At 38.8% G+C, this 6,092-nt stretch overlaps 1 long non-coding RNA gene across 1 annotated transcript; it reads right to left on the minus strand.

Moving 5' to 3' along the window:
* Window positions 1–1,221: 1,221 nt before the first annotated feature.
* On the minus strand, window positions 1,222–5,869 carry LOC103649826 (uncharacterized). Its single transcript, XR_563731.3, has 8 exons — window positions 5,028–5,869; window positions 4,731–4,804; window positions 4,508–4,632; window positions 4,234–4,313; window positions 3,974–4,135; window positions 2,704–2,886; window positions 2,506–2,613; window positions 1,222–1,924 (listed from the first exon to the last, which is right to left on the minus strand). It is a non-coding gene; the product is annotated as an uncharacterized lncRNA (long non-coding RNA).
* Window positions 5,870–6,092: the final 223 nt, after the last annotated feature.

The raw sequence follows: 6,092 nt of genomic DNA on the forward strand, positions 1-6,092 counted from the left end.
AATTCCAATGTGTGGGTACTTGCTTGTTCGCTGCGACTTGTTGCGGTTTTAATTCGACTGTGGTTGCGGTTTTTACAGTATTTTATCTCTATAAATTACAGCTGCAACAGTCCAAACACCTACAACTGCTGGGCAGCCGAACAACTCAGCAGCTCCTAATGATTTTCTCAAAATCTAAATGCGACTTAATCCCAACAGTCTGTGTAAGCTACTGAAAACAATCGCCATATTTCTACAAACATCCAGAACTTCACTTAGATAGTAAGTTATTCTATCAGCCACTACAACTTGATTAGATAGGAAAATATAGAACTGAAATTCTGTCAAGTAATAGAACTTAAATTATGTCATAAATTTTCATTATAGAACGCTGCAAATTGACCAGCTACTAAGCCCTGGTCATGTTCAGACAAATGCACCACCAAAGCATCCCCATTTTCTTCGGTACCCTCATTTACCAAAGTGCAATCATGAAATTCAGGGCTATGTTGCACCTGATGTTCAGAAATTTTATATTAGCACAAAAACAAAAGGTAATTTTACACAGGAAAACACTGCAGATCTCAACATATAAAACTCTGAAACATGATTTCAATTTATTAAGAAAGAAACAGTGGACACCCAGTCAACAAGACTTCAAATCGTGGGCTGGGGAGTTGACAACATCTTCGTTCTACCGATTGAGCAAGCACTCTATAGTTCATACATTCACTAGGTATATGCCTGTGCGTTGCCATGAGAGTTAAAAATTAGTATAAAACGTAGATATAGAATAACAAACATCATTATGATATGTTATCACGTATCACCATGCTGCAAGTATAAAGATAACATACAACCATAGCAGATGACTGTTTGATGTATAAGAAATTGCTACAGTTTTATGACTATTGCATATGTGAAAAGGACAGAAATGTTACCTGACAGACCCCCACCTTTTTTGATTTTCCACCCTGCCATTACCGAATGAATAAAAAGGTCGATCTCTTGATCATTCGTAGACTTTAATATGGTTATTACTTGATTATTAGTTGGGCATTGTAAAAATGAGAAATAAATAATTGTAATAGACTAACAGTGTTTTCCCTCGGACATAGTAGATACAAATTATACAATGGTGAATGGTGTACATTACTTCAACAAGCCAATGCATATAAAATTATTGTTTATTTAGTTACTGTGTTGATTAATTTAGGTGCCAACCATTAATCAAGAGGATGGAGTACCTGGCACCGAACCAACTGAAACTCTATGAACATTTTGGTCCGACCAAGTGCTTCATCCAAGCTATAAAAATAAACGACATGTATTTGCCTTATGTAGCCTATCTTCCTCGTATTACCAACTTAGTTTGCTAAGAAATTATCTATGGCCTTGCAAGTTTGGCCTTGCAAGTTGGTATGGTCGTTAGGATCATTGACAATGACAATAGAACACTTTAATAAATTATTTTAGGTGTACTTTGAATAGAATTTTCTCTGCAAGGAATCTCTATCAGGAAAGGGCGAAGGAAAGATCATCAAGGTTGGTGACCCAGTTTATGTTATGGAGGTGTTCGCTTCTTCTAATGAAGCCCTAGCCTGATTCAAGGTTAAAAATAGTGGCAGTGTGTTCAATGTAAGTGAGTTTGTTATGCGCACTGGATAAAAAAAAATGTGGGTTGTTGAAACTGTTAATGGGACAATAAAACACTTGCCGCTAGACAGTAATTATTAGTTAGCTGTAACATCAGGGGCTTATTTATCTCTATGATATTACATACCTTGTACATCAGAATAATACAAAACAATAAGTACCAAAAAGGAGGTGAGTTAGAAGACTATCTAAATAGGATGGAATGGATGGCTGATGGAGTCTTTTGTACCCTATACAAAATCAGTGACCCACTTCAAGTTCCTTTAGGGCTTTAGGCCACCATTGAGGTCTGTCACAAAAAAGGAAAGGAGTTATGTCACCTGTCAAAGAACTATCAGAAAGAATTAGGTAAAAGACGAATTCAGTTCTAGACCTATGTTTTTCATTCTTAGGAATCATATGATGGTCATGAATCATTCTACCTATGATTGTAACTGTTTCACATGAGTAAATGGAAATACATGAGTCACATATTTTTCTCCAATAGTCAAAAGTTTCTTTCTGGTAGTTAGGTACAACTTATTCCCTGTCATTCCTACTTCCTAAATGATTCGTGTGTCGACCCTTGTATACATAACCTTTGGCCTCTTTTATTTGCCACCCTTGTAAAGTTATCATCAGTGACGAAGTTATTGTTAATTCTCAAGAAAACATGATTTCTAAAAAGACGAGAAAGGGGTACCATGAACATAAATTGAGAAGCAAGTGGACACATGCAACATCTTTAGGTGCTAACTGAAGTTGTGTTATAAAAACTATGGAGTCTCTATTCTAGAACATATAAGCTTAGTTGAACTAAATATATAAATATTGTCTCATTTTGACAAGCAGCCATCGTAACTTGATAAATGGCTATTTGCAAGGAATTACCTAGACCCTCCATCAATGTTTTCACTCATGATTTCAATTGTAAACAGCTTATTTGCAACCTTTTTGATCGGTGACGACCGAGCTCTAATAGATCGGTATGCATAGGATCTGCAAGGTCAAGCACAACAACTAATATATTGTGAAGACAAGCCTCCATAAAATCCCTCAAAAAAGTTTAGAAAGCAAAATAACACTTACGTATATTGTGAAGACAATCGCTATGACCATAACTAAAACTCCCCAATGACCAGGGAAGTCGTTGATAAAATGTTTAGGCACAAATATGTAGAAGACCACCATGGGTGCAAGAAAAGGGAATATGGTGAGAAACAAGGATCTCACATCAGGTCCAAATATGAACCAGCCTTGCAAGAAAAAATCCTAAAAATAATACCAGCAAACTTAAATGGTGTTGCAATTTTGAAACATATGTATAAAAAATAAAGCATCATGTAGCACATGGAGGACTTTAAGTTTGAGAACATTTCATTCATCAGATTTCAAACAAACACAAATACCCACTCAACACTTCAGCTGTAAAATAAGATGTGAATATGAAAATATAATGCAAGAAAGATACTGCATAGAATTATAATGGACTAAAGAAGCATCTGAACATGTCATAGTGTAAATTAGGATTCTGTTCATAGGGAAGGTATGCTGACAGACCCTATATAATGGTTTCTAGAAGTTAGCCAAGTAACTTCTCTAATTAATTGTAAACTTGAAGCCGATTTCTCTAACTCTTTATATCCAGAAGCCAATGGATACTGACCACTGACAGGGAAGAAGTTGTACCTAACTACCAGAAAGAAATTCAAATTACAAATGCCCGATAAAAGAAGTCTCCCTGTCACAGCTTATTAAGCAGATGGTGAGCTCAAGTATATACGTCAGGTTATGACTCAACCAGCTAAAATTGCGCTCAAGGGCCAGTAGAAGAAAGCTGATTCCATCTAGTAAGCTAAGTTTCATATAATCAACAGATGGTGACTCCCCATAGGTGAATAAAAAGTATCCTTCTATGAATATGTGGCAAATCCCCGATGATGAATAAGAGGTATCCCTCAACTACCATAACTATGACTGAGTGTTCTGTATCTATTACATATGGTTCTGGTAATAAGTCATATGGGCCTAGGGGAGTCAAAACACTGACAAAGCCGAGGAAAGGCAGGCATAACAATGAGGCGTGATGCTATTATCGAATTGAATTAACTAGGAGGTGAAAGGAACCAGTAGTAGATCTCTAGAATAGTTTATGCCAAGAACAGGTAGTAGATCTCATGATTAGATGTTGCACATGAATAGGGTGGCGGGGGAAACCCCAAGCCCAATCATGGTATCTAGCTGTTTTACAATATGGAATAGTATTAATGAATCAGCTATCAAACTATCAGTACAACAAACAAACTCAGTAGTATTATTACAAGATACACAAAAACATTTATAGAGAACATGTTCTTACTTCTGATGGTGCAGAACAGAGCATGCAAAAGCAGTGGTAGTTTCTTTCTGGATCAGATATTTGACAGACACGGGATCTTTCAACAAGATAGGCCCTTATAGCAGCTCGTGATATCTTCCCATTTGCATCAAACTGAATCTCAACAAAAAAATTCCAAAACGACTGTAAAAAACAAAGATAAGTTGAAACACCAAATCAGGAAGTTACATAAGCAGTTTTGTAACCACCCAAAAATGTGGAGTAACCACTTGGTTCATTACCTTGAATTGTTCCTGATAGTTTTTTGCATTGCCAAATGCCTCAAGAACTAGTTTGTTTAGGGCTTCCCCTACTGTTTTCGCTAAAAAACATAGGCAAATTAGAAATATATGTAAATGATTCACTGCTTATTCTTAATACTAACAAGATACTAACATGTTTGATGATTCGATAACATAAACTTTCCTAGTTCTTAGGTAGGTCATAGTAGTATAGTACTTGTGCTAGCAGCAAAAAGAAAGAGCACCAATGTAAGTGTGCCAGTGCAAAACCCACCTGTGAGAATCAGGGAGAACCGGAGGGAAGAGGGCACGCATTGAAGGGGAGACACCACGCAGGTAGAAACACCAGAGACATGATTCTTCTCTCTCAGTGATAGCTCATGTTTGACCAGCAATCCTCTATAGAAGGCATGGAGCTCAGATACCCAATCATTTTTTAAATTTTAAAACATACAAGGTACAAAAAATGAAAAGAAAATATAATGTGCACTACTTACATACAAAACACTCTGGAAACTCAACACATGTTTTTATTTGATCTCTGGCATAATTAAACCTTCATAATCTCACCCTACAACAAGAGAAAATATTTCAGACCATCAACTATGTGTTAGCACCCTAGCAGCATATAGATAATGAGTTGTGCTATGAATTCTAACCAAAAGCGCATCTGCATATACCACCATCTAATCTAATATACAAGTAAGAAAAAAACTGACCAAGCTATCATCCAAGAAAAAATGAAACAATAGAATGCCATTAAAGAATGTGTAGCACATGATGTGAAGATATACCTTTCTTTTTTTTGTCATCCCTGTACCCGCTCACCGACATGAAGATATACCTTTCTTTTTTTGTCATCCCTATACCCGCTCACCGGCATGAAGATATTCCTTTCTTTTTTATCATTGTAGGAAACGGGTGACGCCTAAGAGGGGGGGTGAATTAGGACTTCTAAAACTTTTACTAAACTAGGCCACAAATAAATCCCTAGAGCAAAACCTATGCAAATAATCAAACTAGAAAGTGCAATCTAGGTTTTGTCTAAGTGTTGCTATCTCTACCGTAAAACTTAAAGAGCAAAGTAGAGAAGCAAACTCTCATGGATGACGCCGGTATTTTTACCGAGGTATCCGAAACCACGCAAGGTCCCGACTAATCCTCGTTGGTGCCCCTACGCAAAGGGAAGCCCACGCGAGGGCCAAGCACCACGGTCGAGTAACTCCGTAGAGAGCTGTGGGCCTTCTCCACGCGCAAGTGGTGCTCCGCTTCTGGCTCCTCTCGGACGCTCCCCGCCGTCTCCAGTATCGAGCTTCCGGCCGAAACGCTGCGGGCCTCGTTCTCTCCGGTACACGGTGGCGGCCGTGACACAAACGCGGTTGTCACGGTCTCGCAAGACTCTCGCCCCACTCGGTACAATTACAATGGCACACGCAAGAGCCGAGGGGTTGTGTGGTTTGTCTAAACTCACTCAACAAACTAGGATTCACCTAGAGCAAGCGCTAATGCGGTCTAACTAACCTAAGCACTTCGCAAAGCACCTACGCTAATCACCAAGTGATTCTATTAAGCACTTGGGTGTTTGAGCACTTGGAAATGTCTACAATATGCCTTGGTATGTTGCTTGGGCTCCCACACCTTCAAATGGCTGGTTGGGTGAAGTATATATAGGCCCCAACTCAACTAGCCGTTGAAAAGCAGGCTGCTGTAAGGGTGGCACATCGGACAGTCCTGTCAGCCAACGGTGCGCCAACTGTGTGCCAACGGTGCGCCAACTGTGTGCCACCAGTGAGCCAACTGTGTGCCAATGGTGTGCAGCCAACGGCTAGTTCTGACACACCGGACAGTCCTGTTAGCCA

This window comes from Zea mays, chromosome 3 (genome assembly GCF_902167145.1).
Source record: "Zea mays cultivar B73 chromosome 3, Zm-B73-REFERENCE-NAM-5.0, whole genome shotgun sequence".
Taxonomy (NCBI): Eukaryota; Viridiplantae; Streptophyta; class Magnoliopsida; order Poales; family Poaceae; genus Zea; species Zea mays.